Source organism: Mirounga angustirostris, unplaced genomic scaffold (assembly GCF_029215605.1).
Source record: "Mirounga angustirostris isolate CCGP_5_RB_7025 unplaced genomic scaffold, mMirAng1.0.hap1 SCAF_13, whole genome shotgun sequence".
Taxonomy (NCBI): domain Eukaryota; kingdom Metazoa; phylum Chordata; class Mammalia; order Carnivora; family Phocidae; genus Mirounga; species Mirounga angustirostris.
This window is the reverse complement of record NW_026991721.1, coordinates 92,533,997-92,560,638: the sequence shown is the minus strand read 5'-3', so window position 1 is coordinate 92,560,638 and position 26,642 is coordinate 92,533,997. Positions and strand designations below refer to the sequence as shown.

Sequence of the window (26,642 nt, the reverse complement as noted above, 5' to 3'; positions counted from 1 at the left end):
CCTCCCTCCCTCTTCCTTCCTTCCATCCATCCTCCCTCCCTCCCTTCCTTCCTTCCTTCCTTCCTTCCTTCCTTCCTTCCTTCCTTCCTTTTTTCAGGGACTTCTTTTGAAGCTCACTTTGTCTTACCTCAGTGGGCCTCAGACAGTAGACCACATGCAGGAGTGGTGTGTATTCTATCTCAGCATGTCTTTACCTGGATCTGGGCAAGGAGCTCGGGCATGCCGCAGGAATGATACCGAATGCTCTTTGCTCAACCTACTCACCGTCCAAGGCCAGATCCAGAGTTGCTTCTGCCACAAAGCCTGTCCACATCACTCCAGCTCACTGAGATTGCTACCTATTTTAAATTCATAAATCTCATTGTCTGTACCTCTCCCTTGCAAATAATTGCATATTATCTTGCCAAACCACTTGTCATGTTGTCTTTCCTATAATGTAATCCTTATGCTGGTACTTACATTTGATATGTTGATGCTTTGTTCCTCCAGATAGGTTGCAAGCTCCTTCTGAGCAGGGGTCAGACCTACTGGTTCATTGTGTAATAATGTTACTTTGCATTTCCCTGGCACTTTAGAGCTTACAAATCCCTTCCACATCTATTACCTTATTTGAGCTTTACAATAAGCCTGTCAGTTTGGAAGAGCCAGTATTATTAGTATCCTAATTTCTCAGACAGGGTAGCCTGGAGTCGGAAGTATTAAATGTTTTGCACAAAGTTACCCTGTGCCCTGTTTTCTCCAGAGCAGGGACATCGGAGATGCTCAGTAAGTATCATTGATTTCTCTGTTCATTAAACCCGAGCTCAATTCCACAGCCAGCCTGATGTTTTAGGCAATAGGTTTTGTATTTTGGGGAGACAATTGGCTATAAAGGCATCCTGCCCTCACTGGCTGAATATGCAACCTTCTGCCTTACCCTAAGTGTTTGAAATGCATCTGGTGAATCAGGACAACAGAGACAGATGATAAATCCAATTTTTAACATGTCCCCTTCCTCCCTCTTTTCCTCCAAACGGAGTCTCTGAGAATTGCTTTGCTGCTTCACCTCTCCTTTTCACTGCTGCCTGGAAAGACACAGGTGGGGGTAATGAAACAGTGGGTTTTAAAATTCTTCTTTCCAGATGTCATCTATTTAGTTCTTGCAATATTAGTTGGCAGCCATATTCGATTTTAGAAGTGTGAGGATTACTTGAAACTATATGACAGAACAGTTTTTCTTATGGAACCAAATGTTGAGAGAGCCTTTGGTAGTAAAAGTGGTGTGACAAAAATGGAATGTGTAAAGAGAGATTTTATACCATGTACATTTCCAGGAGTCTGTCAACCTGGGAAGGACCAAAGTGCAAGGACTTTCTCGAACCTTGGGCCCTTTCTGCCCGAGTCGGGCAGCACAGAGTGAAGGCGAGAGAGCGTCAAGTAAATCAGCTGCTCCCTCCTGCCCCGCTCCCTGCTCCCACCCCCTCCGCATCCCATTCTGTCCTCCCTGTATTTAGACGAAAGTAAAGTTTTCAATTTGTCGGAATTACCTGAGAAGTTGTAAGGATAAATGAGGTGTGAAAGCACTTTGAAAGTGGGAAATTGCTTTGAAGAATCCAGACCCAGTCTAAACAGAACCCTCTGGACTTTATAATCCAAGAGGAAAGAAGACCATGACAATGATTAAAAGGAAATTTGGAAGGAGGGACAAGAGGAGTGGGCTGCGAGGGTGTGTCCCTGGGTCAAAGGCAGCTGCGGTGCGGAGGGAAATGCAATGGAGTTAGAATATTTGAAACTAACTGTCACTTACACGCGGTGTAATGGGGATGATCCATCGGATGTCTGTGAGTGTGTTTTCTTATCGTCGAAGTGGTGATAAAAATGCTTGTCTCATAGGGTGTCTGTGAAGAGCAGATGAAATAAACCTCAGGGAAAAGCTTTGTAAATGGAAAGGTGCTATACAAAGGTAAGGGATTACAGTTGTTATTTAGAACAGTATCTTATGTGTTTGACACGTGCGTTTATGAAGTATATTGTGGTTTTAATCCCCATGGATGGTCCAGGCACCCAAATCTCTACAGTAATTAAGCAAAGACTCGGTTATGACCACTGGTTACTGTTTTAGAAAGTGAACTGATGCCCTTTGAGAAACCATGCCCCCGGCACTCCCCGCAAAAGACCCCTCGCTCTTTCTAGGAGGATCGCTTCTTGATTTCTTGAACCCAGACATGCCCTGGCTTTCCTCCTGCCTCTGTGCTCTTGTCCATCCAGTTCTTCAGCCAGAGGTGGGGTAGGAAGGTTCTCCTTCTGTGGTCTGCTACAATCCTGTCCATTCTGCAAGGCTCCCTTTTGTCTTCTGTGAAGACTTGTCTTGAGTTCTCCAGGAGAAATTACTTCTTTCATAGTTGTTCTGCAGAACCTCATTTCCTTTGTTAGTATAACATTTGCACCTGTATTTCAGAGTGAATTTGCATGGATCTCTTCCATAGTATTGTGAGTCCTGCCAGGGCAGGGTGCTCGGTGTTATTTCACTTGGCGTCCCCACTGCCCAGCGCCAGACTGCCTGATACATATTTGCATTCATCAAATGGTAGTGATTCAGAATCTCTGCAAGGTACCTGGTCTGGGCCAGACAATAGTGTTCAGTGCCCCGAATCAAGGATGCAGTAGGTATTCAGAAAACAATTGTTGGCTAATGAGTCTCACCAAAGAGAATCAGAAAGGGATTCTTAATTAATTTGTAGTTTGTCACAACATGAAATCTACCAAAACATTTCATTCCTCTGAGCATTCTGGCTACTCCAGGTCTCTCAATACATACCATCTTTAATTTTAGTTTTTTATGTCTCTGGGCATTTTGTTTCTGATTTTAAAAGTAGCAGATGCCCAACTTGGCAAATTTGGAGCCTACAAAAAACTTAAAGAAGAAGATAATAATAATAATAATAATAATAATAATATTAATACAATACTGAGATACTTTATTCTATTTTTATTTGGTATGAAAATATTTATTTATTTTTTATTGTTATGTTAATCATCATACATAACATCATTAGTTTTTGATGTAGTGTTCCATGACTCATTGTTTGTGTATAACACCCAGTGCTCCATGCAGAATGTGCCCTCTTTAATACCCATCAACAGGCTAACCCATCCTCCCACCCCCCTCCCCTCTAGAACCCTCAGTTTGTTTTTCAGAGTCCATTGTCTCTCATGGTTCATCTCCCCCTCCGATTTCCCCCCCTTCATTCTTCCGCTCCTGCTATCTTCTTCTTTTTTTTTAAACATATATTATATTATTTGTTTCAGAGGTACAGATCTGAGATTCAACAGTCTTGCACAATTCACAGCGCTCACCATAGCACATACTCTCCCCAGTGCCTATCATCCAGCTACCCCATCCCTCCCACCCCCCACCATTCCAGCAACCCTCAGTTTGTGTCCTCAGATTAAGAATTCCTCATATTAGTGAGGTCATGTGATACATGTCTTTCTCTGATTGACTTATTTCGCTCAGCATAACACCCTCCAGTTCCATCCACATCATTGCAAATGACAAGATCTCATTCCTTTTGATGGCTGCATAATATTCCATTGCATATATATACCACTTCTTCTTTATCCATTCATCTGTCGATGGACATCTTGGCTCTTTCCACCATTTGGCTACTGTGGACATTGCTGCTATAAACATCGGGGTGCACGTACCTCTTCGGATCCCTACATTCGTATCTTTGGGGTTAATACCCAGTAGTGCAATTGCTGGATCGTATGGTAGCTCTATTTTCAACTTTTTGAGGAACCTCCATACTGTTTTCCAGAGTGGCTGCACCAGCTTGCATTCCCACCAACAGTGTAGGAGGGTTCCCCTTTCTCCGCATCCCCGCCAACATCTGTCGTTTCCTGACTTGTTAATTTTAGCCATTCTGACTGGAGTGAGGTGATATCTCATTGAGGTTTTGATTTGGATTTCCCTGATGCTGAGTGATGTTGAGCACTTTTTCATGTGTCTGTTGGCCATTTGGATGTCTTCTTTGGAAAAATGTCTGTTCATGTCTTCTGCCCATTTCTTGATTGGATCATTTGTTCTTTGGGTGTTGAGTTTAAGAAGTTCTTTATAGATTTTGGATACTAGCCCTTTATCTGATATGTCATTTGCAAATATCTTCTCCCATTCTGTCGGTTGTCTTTTGGTTTTGTTGACTGTTTCCTTTGCTGTGCAGAAGCTTTTTATCTTGATGAAGTCCCAATAGTTCATTTTTGCCCTTGCTTCCCTTGCCTTTGGTGATGTTTCTAGGAAGACGTTGCTGTGGCTGAGGTTGAAGACGTTGCTGCCTGTGTTCTCCTTTAGGATTTTGATGGACTCCTGTCTCACATTGAGGTCTTTCAACCATTTGGAGTCTATTTTGTGTGTGGTATAAGGAAATGGTCCAGTTTCATTCTTCTGCATGTGGCTGTCCAATTTTCTCAACACCATTGTTGAAGAGACTGTCTTTTTTCCATTGGACATTCTTTCCTGCTTTGTCGAAGATTAGTTGACCACAGAGTTGAGGGTCCATTTCTGGGCTCTCTATTCTGTTCCATTGATCTATGTGTCTGTTTTTGTGCCAGTACCATACTGTCTTGATGATGATAGCTTTGTAATAGAGCTGGAAGTCCGGAATTGTGATGCCGCCGGCTTTGCTTTTCTTTTTCAACATTCCTCTGGCTATGCGGGGTCTTTTCTGGTTCCATACAAATTTTAGGATTATTTGTTCCATTTCTTTGAAAAAAGTAGATACTATTTTGATGGGGATTGCAATGAATGTGTAGATTGCTTTAGGTAGCCTTGACATCTTCACAATATTTGTTCTTCCAAACCATGAGCATGGAACGTTTTTCCATTTCTTTGTGTCTTCCTCAATTTCTTTCATGAGTATTTTATAGTTTTCTGAGTACAGATACTTTGCCTCTTTGGTTAGATTTATTCCCAGGTATCTTATGGTTTTGGGTGCAATTGTAAATGGGATCGACTCCTTAATTTCTCTTTCTTCTGTCTTGTTGTTGGTGTATAGGAATGCCACTGACTTCTGTGCATTGATTTTATATCCTGCCACTTGACTGAATTCCTGTATGAGTTCTAGCAGTTTTGGGGTGGAGTCTTTTGGGTTTTCCACATAAAGTATCATCTGCAAAGAGTGAGAGATTGACTTCTTCTTTGCTGACTTGGATGCCTTTTATTTCTTTTTGTTGTCTGATTGCTGTGGTTAGGACTTCTAATACTATGTTGAATAGCAGTGGTGATAGTGGACATCCCTGCCGCATTCCTGACCTTAGGGGGGAAGCTCTCAGTTTTTCCCCATTGAGAATGATATTCGCTGTGGGTTTTTCATAGATGGCTTTTATGATATTGAGGTATGTATCCTTTATCCCTATACTCTGAAGAGTTTTGATCAAGAAAGGATGCTGTACTTTGTCAAATGCTTTTTCTGCATCTATTGAGAGGATCATATGATTCTTTTACTTTCTTTTGTTAATGTATTGTACCACGTTGATTGATTTGTGGATGTTGAACCAACCTTGAAGCCCAGGGATAAATCCCACTTGGTCGTGGAGAATAATCCTTTTAATGTACTGTTGGATCCTATTGGCTAGTATTTTGGTGAGAATTTTTGCATCCATGTTCATCAAGGATATTGGTCTGTAATTCTCCTTTTGGATGGGGTCTTTGTCTGGTTTTGGGATCAAGGTAATGGTGGCCTCATAAAATGAGTTTGGAAGTTTTCCTTCCATTTCTATTTTTTGGAACAGTTTCAGAAGAATAGGTATTAATTCTTCTTGAAATGTTTGGTGGAATTCCCCTGGGAAGCCATCTGGCCCTGGGCTTTTGTTTGTTGGGAGATATTTATTTATTTATTTATTTATTTATTTATTTATTTATTTATAAAGATTTTTATTTATTTATTTGTCAGAGAGAGAGAGAGAGCACAAGCAGGGGGAGCAGCAGAGGGAGACGGAGAAGCAGGCTCCTCACTGAGCAAGGAGCCCGATGTGGGACTCGATCCCAGGACCCTGGGATCATGACCTGAGCTGAAGGCAGACACTTAACGACTGAGCCACCCAGGCATCCCTGTTGGGAGATTTTTAATGACTTCTTCAATTTCCTTAGTGGTTATAGGTCTGTTCAGTTTTTCTATTTCTTCCTGGTTCAGTTTTCGTAATTGACACATCTCTAGAAATGCATCCATTTCTTCCAGGTTATCTAATTTGCTGGCATAGAGTTGCTCATAATATGTTCTTATAATTGTTTGTATTTCTTTGGTGTTGGTTGTGATCTCTCCTCTTTCATTCATGATTTTGTTGATTTGGGTCATTTCTCTTTTCTTTTTGATCAGTCTGGCCAGGGCTTTATCAATCTTGTTAATTCTTTCAAAGAACCAGCTCCTAGTTTCATTGATCGGTTCTACTGTTCTTTTGGTTTCTATTTCATTGATTTCTGCTCTGATCTTTATTATTTCTCTTCTCCTGCTGAGATAGGCTTTATTTGCTGTTCTTTCTCCAGCTCCTTTATGTGTAGGGTTAGGTTGTGTATTTGAGACCTTTCTTGTTTCTTGAGAAAGACTTGTATTGCTATATACTTTCCTCTTAGGACTGCCTTTGCTGCATCCCAAAGATTTTGAATAGTCGTGTTTTCATTTTCATTGGTTTCCATGAATTTTTAAAATTCTTCTTTAATTTCCTGGTTGACCCATTCATTCTTTAGTAGGATGCTCTTTAGCCTCCATGTATTTGAGTTCTTTCCGACTTTCCTCTTGTGATTGAGTTCTAGTTTCAAAGCATTGTGGTCTGAAAATAGGCAGGGAATGATCCCAATCTTTTGGTACCGGTTGAGACCTGATTTGTGACCTTAGGATGTGATCAATTCTGGAGAATGTTCCATGGGCACTAGAGAAGAATGTGTATTCTGTTGCTATGGGATGGAATGTTCTGAATATATCTGTGAAGTCCATTTGGTCCAGTGTGTCATTTAAAGTCTTTATTTCCTTGTTGATCTTTTGTTTAGATGATCTGTCCATTTCAGTGAGGGGGGTGTTAAAGTCCCCCACTATTATTGTATTGTTGTCGATGTGTTTCTTTGCTTTTGTTATTAATTGCCTTATATAATTGGCTGCTCCCATGTTAGGGGCATAGATATTTACAATTGTTAGATCTTCTTGTTGGATAGATCCTTTACGTAGGATATAGTGTCCTTCCTCATCTCTTATTACAGTCTGGTTTAAAATCTAATTTGTCTGATATAAGGATTGCCACCCCAGCTTTCTTTTGGTGTCCATTAGCATGGTAAATGGTTTTCTACCCCCTCACTTTCAATCTGGGGATGTCTTTGGGTCTAAAATGAGTCTCTTGCAGACAGCATATCGATGGGTCTTGTTTTTTAATCCAATCTGATAGCCTGTGTCTTTTGATTGGGGCATTTAGCTCATTTACATTCAGGGTAACTATTGAAAGATAGGAATTTAGTGCCATTGTATTGCCTGTAAGGTGACTGTTACTGTATATTGTCTGTGTTCCTGCTTTCTGGCCTATGTTGCTTTTAGGCTCTCTGTTTGCTTAGAGGACCCCTTTCAAGATTTCTTGTAGGGCTGGTTTCTTGTTTGCAAATTCCTTTAGTTTTTGTTTGTCCTGGAAGCTTTTTATCTCTCCTTCTATTTTCAGTGACAGCCAAGCTGGATATAGTATTCTTGGCTGCATATTTTTCTCATTTAGTGCTCTGAAGATATCATGCCTGTCCTTTCTGGCCTGCCAGGTCTCTGTGGATAGGTCTGTTGCCAGTCTAATGTTTCTACCATTGTAGGTTACAGATCTTTTCTCCTGAGCTGCTTTCAGGATTTTCTCTTTGTCTCTGAGACTCGTAAGTTTTACTATTAGATGTCAGGGTGTTGACCTATTTTTATTGATTTTGAGAGGGGTTCTCTGTGCCTCCTGGATTTTGATGCCTGTTTCCTTCCCCAAATTAGGGAAGTTCTCTGCTATAATTTGCTCCAATATACCTTCTGCCCCTCTCTCTCTTTCTTCTTCTTCTGGGATCCCAATTATTCTAATGTTGTTTCATCTTATGGTATCGCTTATCTCTCGAATTTTGCCCTCGTGATCCAGTAGTTGTTTATCTCTCTTTTTCTCAGCTTCTTTATTTTCCATCATTTGGTCTTCTATATCACTGATTCTTTCTTCTGCCTCATTTATCCTGGCAGTTAGCTCCCCCATTTTTGATTGCACCTCATTAATAGCCTTTTTTATTTCAACTTGGTTAGATTTTAGTTCTTTTATTTCTCCAGAAGGGGTTTCTCTAATAACTTCCATGCTTTTTTCAAGCCCAGCTAGTATCTTTAAAATCATCATTCTGAACTCTAGTTCTGTCATCATACTAATGTCTGTATTGAGTAGGTCCCTGGCAGTCGGTACTGCCTCTTGTTCTTTTTGTTGAGGTGATTTTTTCTGTCTTGCCATTTTGTCCAGAGGAGAATAGATGAATGAGAGAACAAAATGCTAACAGGGTAACAATGTCCCCAGAAAATATACTCTAAACAAATCAGAAAAGACCTGAAACCGGGGGAAAAGAAAGGGAAAGAAAGAAAAAAGAAAAGAAAAAGAAAAAGATAAAAACAAACAAAAACAGAACAAAACAAAAAAAAAACAGAATATGATCAAATATGATCAGGCTGGTGCATAGATCAGTGCCACACACTAGATTTTGGGTGTATTTTGGTCTGTTAGAAGAAAGTGCCTCCCAAAATTTTAACGAAGGAAAAACTTATATATGTACAAAAATAAGGGTTAATACGATGAAGGGATGCAATATGACTGTAAAGATGAAAATTATAAAAAATTTTATAGAAGGAATTGATAAGATAAGAAGTTATTTGAAAAAAGAAAGAAGAGGATTTTTAAAAAAAGAAAAAAAAGGGAGAGAATGTGATCAGGCAGGCGACTAGAAGAAAGCCATACACTAGAGATTTAGGGTATATTTTGATCTGTTACAAGAAACTGTATCTCAAAATTTTAAAGAGAGAACAACTTATATATATATGCCAAAAATAAGTAACTACTATGAAGGGATAGAATATGACTCTAAAAATGAAAAATAAAAATGTTTTTTTAAAAAGGGGATGATAAGATGTCGGTTGAAAAAGGGAAAAAGAAAAATTCAAAAAGAAAAAAAAAAAATTAACTTTGAAAGACTAAAGAATCATGGTAAAAAAGCCGTGAATTCTATGAGCAGTAGTCCCCTAGCGCTGGAGTTCTGCCATTCTCATTGAGCGGTGAACTTGGTCTTGGCTGGCTGTTCTCGCTGATCTTTTGGGGAGGGGCCTGTTGCCGTGGTTTCCAAATGTCTCTGCCGGGGGCGGAATTGCCCCGCCCTTGCCCCCTCCCGGCTAAGTCATCTGCTCGCGTTTGCTCTCCGGGGCTTTTGTTCCCTGCGAGCTTTCCGTCCAGCTTTGGAGGCGGAGAGTGAAAATGGCGGCCTCCCAATCTCCGCCCCGGAGGAGCCGAGAACTCGGGGCCCCGCTCCTCAGTGAGCCCCCAGAGAAAAGCCGCCAGTCACTCCCGTCTCCCCGGTCTCCGGCCGCACTCCGTGCTCACCCGGCCTGTGACCGCGCGTTTCTATCTCCGGCACCCGACCCCGGGTGGAGTCTCCCAACTCAGCACATCCCTGCGGTGCGCTCCCATGTAGCTCCTCCTGGGGGAGGAAGGTGAGTCTCCCCGGATCTGCCGCTTGTTGGGTCCCTGCTGGAGGAGCAGGGGCCCGACTGGGCCGAGGATCACTGTTTATGGCCACCCCGAGCTGAGAGCCCGCGCCTGGGCTCCGCCTCTGCAGCCGGCTTCCCCGCTCCGATCCCTGGGAGCTCTGCCGCCCTCAGGCACCCCCGGTCTTTCTGTGACCCCGAGGGTCCTGAGACCACACTGTCCCGGAGGGTTCCACCCCCCGCTTAGCCACCAGAGTGACGTCCCTCAGCGGAGCAGACTTTTAAAAGTTCCAATTTTGTGCTCCGCGGCTCTATCACTTGCCAGAAGCGGCCGACGGAGGCCCCTCCCCCGCCGTCTATCCTCCCGAATATCGCCCGGAATTCACTTCTCCGCACGTCCTACCTTCCAGAAAGTGGTCGCTTTTCTGATGAGAGAGTTGATGCTCTTCTTTTCTTCGATCTCCTGTTGAGTTTGTAGGTGTTCAGAATGGTTTGATCCCCATCCAGCTGAATTCCTGAGACCAGACGAAATCCAGGTCTCCTACTCCTCCACCATCTTGCTCCGCCCTGGTATGAAATTTTTGAGATTAAATTTTAATATATAATTTTATGACATTTTCCACTTAATAGAACATCAGAGGCATTTTCTGTGCCATTAAAAATTCTAAATCTATTTTTAGTGACTACATAATGTTCCATCATATAGAGAGACCATAATTTAGTAAACCATTACCTTGTATTGCTCATTTAGATTAGATACAATTTTCATTTATTATAAATGATTCGTACATGAATCTCTCTATTTAAAAAATCTTTGTGCTTCACATTTTTCCTTAGGTTATACAATAGAAGAAAAATCATTTAAGGCACAAACTCTTTTTAAGCCTCTGGGTACATTTTCCCAAATTTATTTCGAGAAAGACTGAAACAATTATATATATTTTCATTAATGGGTATTAGAGTGTCCATTTCATTGTGTTCATATTTTATTACTTCAACTGTTTGACTGGCTTTGTTTTTCAAGGGTGTTTTGGATCAACCTTGCTTTAAACACATGATACTTATTTAATGTTAATCATTTGTCTCTAGAAGGTTGTTTTGGTGAAATTATAGATGTCATCTTCTGAATTGATGATCTAGTGCCACTAATATAATCCTGATGAATATGACATTAACTCTAAATAATACGAACCATAAAGTGGTATGCAAGTATGTATGAGTTATTGTTGTGGTGGTTATTAGTAGAATTTCCCAAGAAACAATAGAATTCAGGCAACTGACACATCTAAGATATCTACTACAGCAATTTATAAGGAAACAGTCTTTAGTAGACACAGTAATGTAAGGAAGTATATTAAAATTGAAGAATAAATCAAGCACTTATTAAAAATGAAAGAGGAGATTTAAGCCCATTGTGTAACTATATTAGTAATGTTTTTGCCTGAAGTGAATTAGAGACTCACAACTGAAGGTATGTGTGTGTGTGTATACATATATACTATTATGTGTGTCTGTATCCATTTATGATTATGATTATTTTTACTTGAATTTCTTCTAAAGCTTTTGTGTCATTATTGTCATCTTTTCTCCAGGTCATAAGGGGGGAAATGCCTTCAGAATGAACATGGACATCTTCATGGAAAAAAAAAAATATCTTGAAAGGAAAAAAAAATTACTGAATTTATATCATAAAACCCATTGGAAGTGATCAGAACAGCCAAGTAGAATCACGGTAAGAGCTCAAAGGGATTAGAGATAGTATAGTCTAACCCTTCTTTTTCTAGATGAGAAACTGAGGTCTGTTGAAGTTAAAATAATTCATCTAAAGAGAGATAACAGGGTGGTGCCAGAAATGGGTCTCAAACCCCAGTCTCCTTGTTTCATGGGTCGTACATTTTCTACTAAACCTCTTTGTCTCTCAGCAAGTAATTTTGTTAGCAGAGGGTATTGCACAGAGCTCCTCTTTATATTTGTTAATTCAAGAACTTTTGCTGGGTGTGTGAAATGGAGCGCCCTTTATTCTATTATGTGTGGAGATGTCACAGAGGACCCATTTGCAATTGATTGAGGAAGCACCAGAACAATATACAGGGTGAGAATCCTCCACGGGTCCCCATGATCCTGAAGGTGTACCCCAAGAGACATTTAGTCACCTATAATTCTGTGTTGTCATTGGAGGCTAATCAGAGTGAAATCACTCTGAATCATTGAGCTTTGTTATATGTAATACAACTAATACCTTACTGACTTTAACTGCATACAATGTGAATGTTATGATTTTGGATAAAAGGGTTATGGATTCACATGAACATTAGGCATTTGTGGGCTTGTCTCCAGGAAAGTATCTTGACTGAATGGCCAAAAGCCTGAGACTTGGTTTCCTGGAGCGAAATGAAGAAGACAATGAAAACAACAGTTCTTATGATTTAGGGTTGAGGGTGGAGGGTACTTAACAAAAAATCAGCATGAGGGCTTTTTGAGGTAGTTTTTGTTTGTTTGTTTGTTTTTTGTTTGGGCCTCAATAATCAACATTGATCAATTTCAACCAATTCTTGTCAGTTTTGGTAACACATCTATGTCAAAATGTTCCTTGGTAAAGTTAAGTAGACAAAAGCAGACATGCCATATTTCTAGCCCATTTCTGTCCCCTGTCCCCATTCCTGGCTCTCTGATTCACTCCCCTGGTTTATCTGGATAAGTATATATCTCAAGTGTTCCTGGTGGAGACCTGATCTTTGTTGATTTTCCGTCCAAAGGGAAGAGCAAACAGGCCACAAAAAACTAATATTTTCCTTTTGTATAACTTGTCTAATTTAATTCCTGAGTGCCACCCTCACGTCCATCTTCATATTTTGGCTAACCACTCAGAAGGCCGTGTCCCCCTTAGTTGCCTCTTTATCCAGACACTGGAAGAATTACTCAAGACCTAACTTTCTTTTTATTACACTTCTTAGAGGAGTACCAGGTAATAAATCAGCGGGGCAAGGACAGATACAGAAAAGCAATATTTAAAATGAGTTATGATGTAAAAGAGATGACTTGCTATTATGTTTTATCAAAGGCAGCCACTAACAAGCATAATGTAATTCACAGTGCTTAAGCAGGGCGACTTTAATTGCAACAGTCATTAAGTTCACAGGATCATTAAATGCATTAAAGGAGGGAGGCAGTGAGCTATCATGAATGAAATAAGGCCCCCACTCAACCCACTTCACCTATATAACTGGCATTGAACTTAGTCAGGGTCTCTGATATGGCACAACCCTTGACTTCCTTCACCATGACTATTTCAGAACAGCTCGAACACAGAAGCATTTAAGAGGAAAGACAGACAGACAGAGGTATCGTCAAACTACATTTAAATTTACCAGTGGATTACATGTTGTCTATTACATCTTATAGCATTTTAAAATTTGAGGTCTATTCACATCTATTTTTGGTAAGTTTATCATCTTCAGAAGTCTACATAAGAAAAGAAATACCAGTGTCAAAAAGTTCCATCTCCCCAGGAATGACAGAAATGTAAATGAAACATCAGATTGATAAAAACTAGAAATGAATGATTTTTCCTATTGTTGGAAAGTATGTAGGGAAATAGGCACTCTCGTACATTGCTGTGGGATGTTAAACCTTAATAGAAATTTCTGGAAAATGATTTGGTACTATGTATCAAAAGCCTTAAAAAATTATTCATATATTTTGAGCCAGAATTTCTGTCTCTAGAAAATTATTATTATTATTATTATTATTATTTTTAAAGATTTTATTTATTTATTTGAGAGAGAGAGAATGAGAGACAGAGAGCATGAGAGGGAGGAGGGTCAGAGGGAGAAGCAGACTCCCTGCCGAGCAGGGAGCCCGATGTGGGACTCGATCCCGGGACTCCACGATCATGACCTGAGCCGAAGGCAGTTGCTTAACCAACTGAGCCACCCAGGCGCCCTAGAAAATTATTATTAAAAACGATTAAGATTTAGCTATAAGGAGAAATGTACAAAGAAATTGGAAGTACCCTAAATATCCTGCACTAAGAGATTGGCTAAATAAAGTAACATAGGGATAATAAAAAAATACTATGTAATTATTTAAAGCAGTGTTTTAGAAATCTATTTATTGGGAAGGAAAAGATATTCACAACATGAAGTGATGAAATATGTACCACAAAACCTTATGAACAGCATGGACCCATTTTTGTAAAAGCATATTTTTAATGCCTATCTACCTTTACACAGAAAAGAGTGGGGATTTATGTTCTGGGTTTTTCTTTTCTCTTCAGTTTCATCTTTCAACATTCATATCTTTTCACCCTGCTGTTCTGACATATTGGGGTTATCTCAGGGTTGGGTTTTTTTTTTTTTTTTCTTTTTTTGGTGTAAATGTTCTTTCTCTCTTTTTCTCCTGGGACTTCTAGAATATTGTTCTCAACTTTTAGAACACATCTCTTCTGTCCTCCCTTTCCCACAACCACCTCAAGCTCGGCTCAGGTCTCATGTTAAATATTTTCCACTCTTTCTTGACCTCTCAAGTCTGAGTTGGGTTTTTCTTCAATGTGCTCCTGTTCCATAGTATACCTTTTATATCATTGTGATGACCTGTTTATTTGTTTGTATCATCCCTTCTTTCTGTGAGAACAGAAAGTGTATCTAGATTCTTATCTTTGTGTGGCAGCTTCTCTTCAAGATGGCACCATCAAGTCCTTCCCTCCCTGTATCTGCATTGCCACACCCCCACAGAAAAGTGAAGTCTCTCTCTTCCCTCACTTTGAATCTGGGTGGGCTTTCATGACTCACTTTGGTTAAGAAAATGTGGAAATGATGTTCAGAGACTTCTAAAGCTTCCACTTGGGTTTCTTGGAATACTTGCCATGGTGAAGTTAGTCATCCCATAAGGGATCTGAGTACTGTGAGACAGCCATGCTGTGAGAAATCCAAGGAAAGTGGAGAAGACCCAGAGAAAGACATTCTGTGGGGGGAAAGGTGGGAGGGGGAGGGAGAGAGCAAGACAAAGAAACAGACATAGAGAGACAGAGAGACAGAGAAACAGAGAATGGCCAAGGGGCTTCTAGACATGTGAGTGAAGTTGCCATCTTGGAAGTAAACCCTCCAGCTCATCAGCCCAGCATATGCCAAGTGCATCCAGCTGAACCATTCCCAAATTCTTTTTTTTTTTTTAAAGATTTTATTTATTTATTTGAGAGAGAGAGAATGAGAGACAGCATGAGAGGGAAGAGGGCAGAGGGGAAAGCAGACCCCCCGCTGAGCAGGGAGCCCGATGTGGAACTCGATCCCGGGACTCCAGGATCATGACCTGAGCCGAAGGCAGTCGTTTAACCAACTGAGCCACCCAGGCGCCCCCATTCCCAAATTCTTGACCCACAAAAATCATGAGCAAAATTAAATGGTTGTTTAAGCAACTAAGTTTTTAGATAGCTTGTTACATAGTAATAGATAACTGTAACATCAGCCTGGCATGTATTGAGTCTTTAATACCTATCTATTAAAGGAATGCATAGTGGGAGGTTTTTTTACTTTCTTTTTTACCCCACTTTCTGATTTCTTTGTAATGTGTATAAATAATAAACAACAAAATCTTTTTTTTTAAATAAAAAAAGTTCCAGGAGATCTGAAAATGGTAGATTATGGCCAGCTGACCAGAGACTATCTCTGATTTGACCCAATTCTGTAGAAATGTCCTAAATTCTTTCTGGCAGAGTGGCTTCTCCATGACAGCCTCTGTCTCACAGAGCAATGAATAGTTATCTGAAAGCCTAATGCCAGGACAGAGGGAAATAGATGCACTCTGTTTCTAAAATTTCAAATGATTACAGACAACTTCCACTGGTTCATCTTAGCCTCCTCTGAGCTCATCATTCCCTGTTATTTAGGGAAGAAAAAAACATTATGCCTTATTTTTCTTCTTACAGAATAGTCTCGGGTTCTTAAGGTTAAGAGTATGGACGGCCTTCATTTTCGTTCTAAATGAGTTTTTATGAGTTGGGAAGAAAACGCCTATTGGCTCATGATGACGTGGCAGGGGGTGGGGGCATTGTACTAACATCCTTCACATGAGCATTTTTTTCCCAGTCTGGACCACACCTAAGTTTTGCTTATGAAGCCTAGGGAGGGCAATTAATGTCAGTGGCATTTCTAAACCAGTTGAAGCATCTGTGTCTGGGATGAATTAGGTGTCCTGGATGGATGGAGTGAAATGCTCTTTAGTGACAAGAGGAGGATTAACTAGATGATCTGTACTAACACTCTTAGCTCAAGAATGCTATGGCATTCTAAGGATTTCCTCTTGGAGAGCTGAGTGCATTGAGGATCATTCAAAACCCTACCATTTTTGACCCCATTACTCCATAGGCATGTCCCTACACTCTAGATTTTCCTTGGAGACCAAAGTAAATGGTGAATAAGGGAGTTCATGAATAGGTAAATGAATTAGATACCTAGCTTAATTTTTTTATTGTGGTGAAATATGCATAAGATTTAACATTTTAGCCATTTTTAAGTGTATAATTTGGTGGCATTAAATACATTCACAATGTTGTATAACCGTGACCAGTGTCTTATTTCCAGAATTTTTTCATCATCCCTACACCCTGATTTTTAAACTCCCTCTTCTACCTATTCAAAGGTGATTTTTTTCCTTATTTCTAGATTCTAAATGTTTGATGTGCCCAAGTAACTGACCTTGAGATAAATGCCTTATTTTCAAAATCCTCCATGGATGAAATCTTTCAGAAACATGTTCATCAGAGTAGTAACACAGAGACAGATTTCTCAATGTAGTGGTCATGTAGGTGGTTTTAAATCCTCTGAGAAGAGTTAACATCTGAAAGCCTAACAGCTGCAGTTGGTAAATCATTCAGATCATTTCAGGTCTGGGGGTGAGTATTGCTGTCTGCTCAGTGTCTATTCTCTTGCTTTCCCCCTGCTAATAGACTCCACTCCCCTGGCCACAGAGGTGATTGTGTTGATCACATGATCCAGGTGGGGCTCTTCCTAGTACCTCACTCCCAGACCACAGTGACTGGTCCCTGGGATGGGCAGAGGATCCAAACCATGTTCAGAACTTTTATCTGGGGATTTTTCCACTTTCACTGGGGAGAAGAGGGCCTTTATTTATACCTCTGGTTTTGGAGCATTTGGGATACAGATTTAGAGTAACTGGCAGCCAGGTACCCTACCCTGTTAGGTAAAATATTTTGAGAGAATAAATTTAGTATTCGGAGAGAAAGAGATGAGAGATGAAGAGACAGACTTTTTAGAACATTTGATCCTTGGCTTAGTTGTCCCTGAGGCCATGTCCAACTTTTACCCCTTCTGCTGTTGGATTATTATGAATCCACCTCTTAAGCTATTGCTTACATTGTTTTGAGTTGTGTTTCTGTCCCTCGTAATCATAAGTCCTGATCAAAACAGTAGGATTTAGAATTGTGGACAAACTACATATCTTGATCAGTAATATAGATGCCAGCCAGGGTTGGTACCCTGCGACTTTATGGGATAAACATATAGATAGTGTATCTTAAGTCCATCCATCCACGGGTCCCACCATCTGTCCATCCAGTTCCAGTCCCAAGGATACCACATACATGTGAATACAAATCAACACTTTAAATTTTTATAATGTTTTCCGTCTTGTGAAATCCTCCTCATTGGCCAAATCTGGTAGCATACAGTTGCAGGGAACAGAAGGCACTGTATCCATTTAAGCAGTAAGAGATTTCATACAAGGAATTAGGTACCTCCGGAATTATTGGAGGTGCTGGAGGAGCAAGCTCTAGGGTGGGCCTCCAGGAACAATACTGTGGATCTGGCTGGCCCGGGGAGCTTCTACTTCTGCCATAATCAGAGAATCAGGAGGCTCCCACTGGAGCTATTGACTTTAAAGCTGGAATCAGGAAGCCGCTTCAGATGTCTTCACAACTGTCTTTATCACTCATAAATCTGGTGATTGGGAAACTTCATTTTGCTGCACAAAAATCCCAAAGTCCCTACAGCTGTACTTGCCACTGGCAATAGCAGAATGGAGGGAAATGGACTTCACCTCCCTTCCACCTTACAAACCTTGTGGGTGTATCTAAATGCATATCATGTTAATTGGGTAAAAGAAGCCGTGTTTGGAACAGGGGTGGGGTAAGTTTGCTCTCTGTGCTGGTGATAGCCCACCTTCGCATTCATTTTGGGTAGCCCACTTTAAAAGGGAAAGAAATAATGTATTTGGGAATGATAGACACGATGACGAAGAAACCAAAAACTGTATTATGTAAGGACTAACTGAAGGATCTGAGGATATGTAGCTGGGAGAGAGAAAACTCAAGAAGTCGCTGCCAGCTTTTGCTAAAGTTAACTTAGGCTAAGTTCTTTACAGTCCTTAAGGGTAGGGTGAAAGCGGTAGGAGACAGAATTTAATGGACATTAGGAAGACGTTTCTAGTAGAGCTATGGAATGATTGGGCTGTTCTGGAGTTGTCCAACTTTAGAAGTACCCAGCCATTATTTACATGACCAGGTACTAGGGATGTTGTGAAAAATATTGTATTTTTAGATCCTAGAGACTTGAATATGAATTAATTATGAAGTTGGTTAATTTTGGCAAGGCCCTTCTCTTTCCTCAATTTTCCAGGGTAACTGTGTCTGTATTAATCCCAGATTTAGAAAGAAATGGGGTTGAACACACCTTCTCTTTCAGGATCCAAACTAAGATCTTATGAAGAGAGGTGGCTCTGAGGAACTCAGGAGAGGGGCAGAACATGGTTGAAATAACACCATCAGGGGTTAGAGAGGAAGAAGAGACAGCAGTACCTCCCCCAAAACGGATTTTAGGAATACATCCTATGGGACATTTGGGCAGAACTGGGGTTCTTTTTTTGAGAGCTCCTTGATTTACACATGAGGAAAATGAAGCCTAGAAAGGCTAAGAGACTTGTCCAAGGCAACAGGATCACTAAGGGACAGAGCCTGAATTTGACCCCTAGAGCTCATGCTTATGCATTCCATGATATCATGTTCCATGTCCAAGTTGGGAAAGAATAAAAATCCAGCTGATGATGGAGTCTAGACTGTTAACAATCTGATCTACACAGCAGAGCCAAGAGGGTAAGGATAGGCAAATACCAGAATCTCATGGGCAAGGAGCCACCCATTTTGCCTTCCATAATTGGGATAACAGAGTCAAATCTACTCATAGCCAAGGAATGCTATTTTTGAGATGTCTTTAATAACTGATTTCAGTTCCATTTATTCTAGTTACAGCTTTTCATCCATAAAATAGAAATAAAAGTAATTGCCTCAAAAGGTTCATTTGAGGATTCATTAATGTATATAAAAGTGCTTGCCTGGAGTTGAGTTGCTAAATCAAAGGGAGTTGACTGAGTTCCCAAACCAGGAGTTGTTTTGCCTTTAAGGAGGTGGTTTCAGTCTTAGACCATCTAGTCGGTTAGAGGAACAATGGAATAAGAAACATTTTTGAATTCTGGGCAGACCTTTACTAAAAAAAGAAAAAAAAAAGGAATTTCACCTGTGAATGCTATTTGAGTCAACCCATAGTTATATCCCAACAGGCAGGGGAAGTAGGGAGTTCAACTTGTGTTCAGTGAGTCCACTTTATGTTCAGGTTAAAACACCTCAGTACAATGCCAAGTGATGTATTTTTCTGTGCAGTCACTATTTTCATAAAAGAGTAGGCAGCTGCTTATGTGATATGATCTGAAAGATACTGAAAGGCCTTCTGTCCTTAAATCTTTCTTCTTTCCAACAGACATAGAATCTGAAATTCCATTCTGAGAAATTGATCCTTGGGTCAAAGCAGTGATTCTCAAACTTTGCTATTTATCAGAATCGCCTGAAGAACTTATTTAAAATACTGACCCTGGGACCACTGGGTCAGATTCTGGGGTTGGGGCTCAGGCAACTGCACGTTTCACTAGAGGAGTCTAATGCCCAGCAGAGTTTGAGAAACACCAGATGAAGGCATTATATCTACAGAAGTCTCCTATTAAATTCCAAGTTTTCTCTCCGGGAGGTTGCCGTGGTTCTCAAATTACAACTTCTACCTCCTTCTTCTACTCACACTGGTCTTGCCGATATTATCAGTAAGCTCTTTGTTGTCAACTGTAATGGATTCTTTTCGGTCTTCATATATTATGGTGCCTCTCCTCAACATTTGATGGTGTTGACTATTCCTCCTTTCTTCCTCTCTGAGAGCTAACCTCTCCTGGGTCTCTGCCTTACCTCCTTGACCACTCTTCCCTCTACATTGCTGGTTTCTCCTCAGTTCGACGCCAGATAGGGAAGTTCGTCAGGGCTTGTGGCCAGGACCTCTGCTCCTCTCTGTATACTCTTTTCCTGGACTGAAATGCATAATGGCCAGCAATGTTCAAATTATGACCTCTTACTTAATCCTCTCTCCCACTCCGATTTTGTGTCATTGACCACCTACTTGATAGATCCACTTGAGTATCTCATGATAATCTCAAACTCAACATGTAGAAAATGATTCCTAGACTTCCCTCCATCGGTCTCCAATCTCCACTTCTCAAAAATGGTACCACCCTCCACCCAATTACTCAAACTGGAACCTAGAAGTCATGCTAATTCCTGCTTCTCTCTCATCGCCTGCATCTGCTCCATCAGCAAGTCATGTCAATGTCCTCTCAAATGGTTCTTGAATCTTCCCATCTCCCTATCCACCCTGATCACTATCCAGCAAGCCACCATCCTTTTCCCTCACAATCCTTCCTGGATCCCTGCTTCATCTCTTACCCTCTTTACATCATTCTCCAGGAAGCAGAACTTTCTTTTAGATAACTCCAAACATAAATCAGATACTTTTTCCCCCCTTACACTATTCAGTGGCATCCCACTGCATTTAGAATAAAATTGATTCCTTACCTGGGTCTCCCATTAATTTCTTCCTCATCTTGGTCTATAAGGCTCTTTATTTTCTTTTTTTTTTTCTAAAGATTTTATTTATTCATTTGACAGAGACAGAGCATGAGAGACAGCACAAGCAAGGGGGGGGGGGGGGGAACAGGCAGAGGAAGAAGGAGAAGCAGGCCCTCCCCTGAGCAGGGAGCCTGACACAGGGCTTGATACCAGGACCCTGGGATCATGACCTGAGCCGAAGGCAGACGCTTAACTGACTGAGCCACCCAGGCTCACTGTCTCTTTATTTTCTGATTCACTACATTGCTCACAGTATTAAAGTCACACTGATCTTCTTTAAGTTCCTCATATACTCCAAATTATTTTCCTCCTCAGGGCCTTTGCATATACTGTTCCTTCTGCCTGGAATGATCTTCACCTCAATATCTGGCCGTCATCTTTCAGAGCTTAATTTAAATTTCGCCTTCTATAATTATTTTCTCTGTTATTCTCCATTAATTTGTCATAGTACTTTGAATTTTGTAATTGCTTACTCATTCATTTGTTTGTTTGTTGTCTATCTCCCTCTCTAGAAAATAATTCCATGAATTTAGGAACTATGTATACATATCTGGCTTCTAAAAGAGGGTCTGGCATATATTACTTGCTCAGGAAAAATCTGCTAAATAAGGGGTACCTTTGTGGCCCAGTCAGCTGGGAATCCAACTCTTGGTTTTGGCTCAGGTCATGATCTCATGGTTGTGGGATCGAGCCCCTCGTCAGGCTCCACATTCAGCATGGAGTGTGCTTGAGATTCTCTTTCCCTCTCCCTCCGTTCCTCCTGCTTGTGCTCTCTCTCTCTAAAATAAATAAATCAATCTTTTAAAAAATCTGCTAAATAAAATAAGGAAACAATCATAAAAATGTTAAGAGGAAATACAGCAGAATATTTTAATTTTCTGGAGGTTTGAAAAAGTTTTTCTAAGCATGGCATGAAACCTATCAACCATAAAGATAAAGATTGGCCAATTTGACTATTTTAAGCATTTCACATTTCTGTATTACAGAATCGAAAGGTAGAAAATGAACTGGGAAAAATCTTTGCAAAGTATTCAAAGGAATTTCTTCAAATCAATAAGAAAAGAGAAGTAAACCAAAAGAGAATGGGCAGAAGATACAATTTATAGAAGAAAAATAGCAATTAGCCAGTAAAAATATTATTAGAAATATTCTCAAGTTCACTTTTTAAAATATCAGATTTTTATCTTGTTGCATGAACAAGAATTGAAAAGATTTACAAATGCTCAGGTCAGGTATGAGTGGAAGGCAGTTAGGTTTCACACAGTAATGTCATACAGTAACAGTTAACTTTCTTACATGCATTGTAAATTAGTGCAACACTTTTATTGAACGATTTGGCCGTGTCTATTGAAATTTAAAATGTGCCTTACCTTTGACCCAGTGCTGTTTCGGATTAGAAATTTTAGGAACTCATCCTAAAATAATACTTTCACAATGTACAGTGTATATTTATATACAGATATATATTCATATATATTGGTATATATTCATATATGATGTATATTCATATATATTGATATATATCCATATATGATGTATATTCATATATGTCATATATGTTTAGTTTGGCTTTTTTTAAATAAAAACTGAAAACCATCTGATTATGCAATTAAATAATGATACATTCATACAAAGAAATACTATGCAGCTGTTAAAAAGTGGTCTAGATTTATATATTCTGTTTGGGAAAGATATAGTCTTTGATACATTGTTAAATTGAACAGATTTAACTGAATGGCATGTGTAGCAAGATCCCCCCTCCTTTTTTTTTTTTTAAGATGCAAGTATTTATAAATTGCATAAATATGTTCAGCCATGCATGGAAAAATAAGAAAACGACTGAACATCTTACCATGACTATATTTGGGAAAGTGGATTTGGAAAACTTTCCCTTTTTATATTGTACATTTATGTTTCGTACATTTCTGAATTGTTTGAATTTTTTTAACCACAAATGTGTATTGTTCTGTAATTAGAGAGAGAGAAGGATGGGGAGGAAGGGAGAGGGAAGGAGAAAGAGGGAGAGGGAGGCAAAAGGAGGGAGAGCGAGGGAGACAAATGATCCCTGTCTCCTGCATTTTGCCATCATAGTTGGAGCCCGACCCACTGGCCGCCTGGAAGGTCAGACCACTCGGTCAAGGGTTCAGGGGCTCCGGCCTTTCCCCTCTCCCTCTCTACCCCAAGAAGGAGAGGCACTTTGGCATCCTATGTTTTTTAAGGATTAAATGAGATGAAGGTAGTGAGAAGCCTTTACCAGCTATAAAGCTCTTTCAAATACAAGCGATGATTATCACAATCCAAGTCCACTTCCCAAGGCAGGCAGGGCTGGCTGGCGACTGCAGAAAGCCCTCCCTCCCACCCACCGAGCGTGTGCTCTGCGGGGACCTGCAGTCCCCTTCACCCAGAACAGTCCTGCCCCGCGTCCCCCCCCCCCCCCTCCCCGCCGCGGGCCTCTCAGGGAGGGAGCCGGGCCTGCCTCCCGCTCCATCCCTTCACCCGGCCCCTGGCCCAGCCGCTTCCCAGCAGAGCTTGGCTGTTCCTTGAACTTTCAGTGTTGGTTCGATTTCCTCCAGTGGTACCACATGCGGCTGTGCAAACAGAGCACGTGGTCGGGCCAAACAAAGGAACATGTGTACTGCAAACCGTCCCCCTATCACGGGAGCGCGAGCGCGGCCAGGAGAGGGCCCGGCCGGCGGGCGGTAATTTCGCCCTGCAGTTGCCGCGGCGCGGGGCTCTCCGGAAGCGGCGAGGCGGGGGCGCGGCGGCGGCGGGGGGGGGAGCCGGGGGGGGGCGGGGGGGGCGGGGCGCGAGGTCGAGGGGGGAGCTGCGGGCACCGCGCCGCGCCCCGCAGCCAGCGCGCCGCCGGGCTCCCCGCGCCCCTCCAGCTGCTGCGACTGCATTTCGCCTCCGACGGGCTGCTGGGGGCACTGGCGGTTCCAAGATCACTCCCCCGGGATGCCGGCAGGGGGAGGGGGCCCGGCACTGTGCACAGCTGTCAAAACGTCTAGGACGGGAGGCGCAGGCACATCTGCACGAGCCCGTCTCCGGCTGGGGGGCACACGGGGAGCGCCTCCAACCTCCCAGCGTAATGGCGAGCGGTAATTGCATTAGGATTAGTGATCTCCCGCGCTCTGCTCATTAGCCCGGAGGATGGCTCGCATCCAGCGAGAGGGTGGCGCGCCGAGAGCGAGAGGATGTGCGCCTAACAGGTCGCGATAATGAAAGACTTGCTCTCCCATAGTTGGCTTCCCCCCGCCAGCCTCCCCTCCCGGCCCCCTACTCTCCTCCTCGTCTTCCTCCAAACCTCATTTCCTGACTCTTTTTCCTGAAGGTCTTACGAAATGCGCAATTTAGGAAGATTGCAGTGAAAACAAATCTCGTCTGGCTGGAGGTGGGGGAGGGATGCTGCGCAGGGCGCGGAGCTGCGCTGCCGGAGTCCAGCGCACGAAAGAAAGCGGTTGGCGTCTTCTGACTCGGGAATGCCTCGGTGCTCTTCCTGGCGGGGACGGCTGCGGCCACGTTTTGGCTTCCTTCCCCCGCGCGATGCCTACGGCCGGGGTGAAAGGGAGAGGTGGCGATCTCCACGGATTTGGATCCCGGGGAGCGCCACCTTGGATTGTGGGAACTCTCGGGCGGCACCCACCGGGCCAGAGCCGGCTGCTCCCTGCTGTGTACTCCCCAGGCCCCCGGGCTGGCTTGATGGACGCAGGACACAGGACTTGTTTGATGTCTGCCCCGGGAACAGGGACCCAGTCATTATATGCTTCACCGCACCTAGCACACGGGCATACAGATGGTGCTCAAAAATGCGTGATGGGTAATAATAGTCATGTTTTTTTAAAAGTAAGGGGAATCCCCCTCAGTCCCCCTCAACTATGACACCAAACTTGACTGGCAGGCAGGCAGGCAGACTTCCTAGCAAAGTGACCAACCACAGGTGACCTCACTTTTCCAAATGTGTTCTTCTCATCTGCAAAACAGGATTAATGATTTACCCATAAGCTTATTGCCGCACGCGTACATCACCCCAAACAGAACTTTAACGCGTAGTGGGTGCTCAAGAGATGTTAGTTCCTCCATACGTCTTGCTTTATTCAGCCCTAAGATGAGGATTAAAAAAAAAAACAAAAAAACAAAAAACACCAAACTCTTTGATGTCTCAGGAGGAGGTAATTAATGTTCTCTTAACCCATCTGAAAGGGCCAATAGAGTACAAAGTTGTTTTATAATTAAGAAATGTATCAAACCCTGTGCAGGACTAATTGCTGTGCAAATTTGATTGAGGCCTGTGAGGACAAGATTGCCTTTAATGGGTTGTAGCGGAGGGGGACTATTTAATATTCTTCGGGGAAGTTCCAATGCGCAAGTCTGAGCACCAGCGATTGTGTCACCAACCATTAGGAGCACTCCTCAATGGTTTAGAGTGAATACACCAGGGCTTTGCTTAAATAATTATTTTGAAACTGGAAGGTTTATTGAGAGTTCAGGGTTCAGATTTAGAAATGTCAGAAATAGAGTTTTATTTGTTTCCATTGCACATAATGAATTGCCCTTTAAATAATGAAGCAATGAAAATGCCAAGTACCACATACTCCAATGGATTGCCAAATGTTGAATTAGGCCCCTCTGAGACCAAGCCTTCAAAGCCACATACATTAGAGAATTGGGGCATTTACAGTGTCTGCAGAAATCATTGATTTCACCAAGGGAACCCGGTGAGGGCACACCCCTCACCAAATCTACAGTCTAAACTTTTCAACTTCTACTTGAGTATCATGGGAATATTTGGCGATCTTTGTCATCGGGCACCTGGAACAATACTTCGCAGAAGTGGCCACTGAGAGAAGCTACTAGAACACCCTGTGTGTTCCATTTATTTGCATGGAGCAAAAATACTCTCCCCTTGACAGTGGGACCATGTGTATATATTTAAGTTGGGGCTGAGTGGCAATGAGGAGTGTGATGGGCTCCCTTCCTTGTGGCCTGAGGTCACTGGTTCCGCTTCTCACTGATGAATCCGAAGGACTGGGGTGACTTTGCCTCGCGGACACATTTTTCTCCACCACCCACAGAGCCTCAGAACACATCTTTTTCCTTATATACCAATTCTCTCCCTGTTTCTTCTTCGTCCTCTCCAGATAAGAGATTTCTCTCGTCTCTCAGGCTAATTCATCCACATTTCTCCTGGACTACAGGACTCTCTGCCTCCATCTCGGGTTTTGTCCCTTAATTACCATTTTTCTCCCAAGTATATGTCGTATTTCCTTTTTCACCGGAACCTTACTTGGCTTACTTCTGCTTTCAGTCACAGTCCAGTCTTCTAGATATCGCAAATAAATATCTTTTCTAGGTCTCTCATTCCTTTTACTCCTGTCTTATTGTCCACACCACTGTCTGCATTGTGACATTATGACCCCCTGAAATCTGACTTCGCCTTCTTTAGTCTGCCTTGCCCATTGCAACTGCCAGTGGTCCTTTCTGACCCCACCCTCCTTTGTTTATCAATCTCTCCTAAAGACCCTCCAGGCCTATATCAAGTAGCACTTTTCTAAGTCTTTGTAAATTTCTCTGATTTTTTTCCCTCATCTGTGTCCTCTCTGCCACCTTTCCTCTTCTTTCTCCCCAAATACGCACATGCCTCAAAAACCAGAGCTGACACTGAGTAGTTACTGTGCATTTGAATGCTCCAATCATCCCTGTAAACAAGGAACGTTGATTATTTCATTTTTAGAGGCAGAGCCAAGGCTAAGATAGGTGTAGGTGTCAAATCCTGGTCTGCTTTGTCTGATTGAGTCCAAGCTCTTAACTGGGTGGCTCTAATGCCCAAGGTTTGGGTCTCTGCTCTGAATCCCTGTTCCTCTGTCATTGCCCTGCAAATGTCACCATGTCTGCATATCCCACCTGATCGCAAACGCAAAGGTACTGTACTGATTAGCTGACCACCCTCCCCTCCTTCCAGACTGCCACAGAACCATTTTCCCAGGACC

The 26,642-nt window shown here is 41.9% G+C and overlaps 1 long non-coding RNA gene across 1 annotated transcript; it reads right to left on the bottom strand.

Annotated features, from left to right (window-relative positions):
• Positions 1 to 88: 88 nt before the first annotated feature.
• On the bottom strand, positions 89 to 22,951 carry LOC135362264 (uncharacterized). The gene is made up of 4 exons (XR_010406733.1): positions 21,272 to 22,951; positions 10,108 to 10,271; positions 1,787 to 1,877; positions 89 to 1,064 (listed from the first exon to the last, which is right to left on the bottom strand). It is a non-coding gene; the product is annotated as an uncharacterized LOC135362264 (long non-coding RNA).
• Positions 22,952 to 26,642: the final 3,691 nt, after the last annotated feature.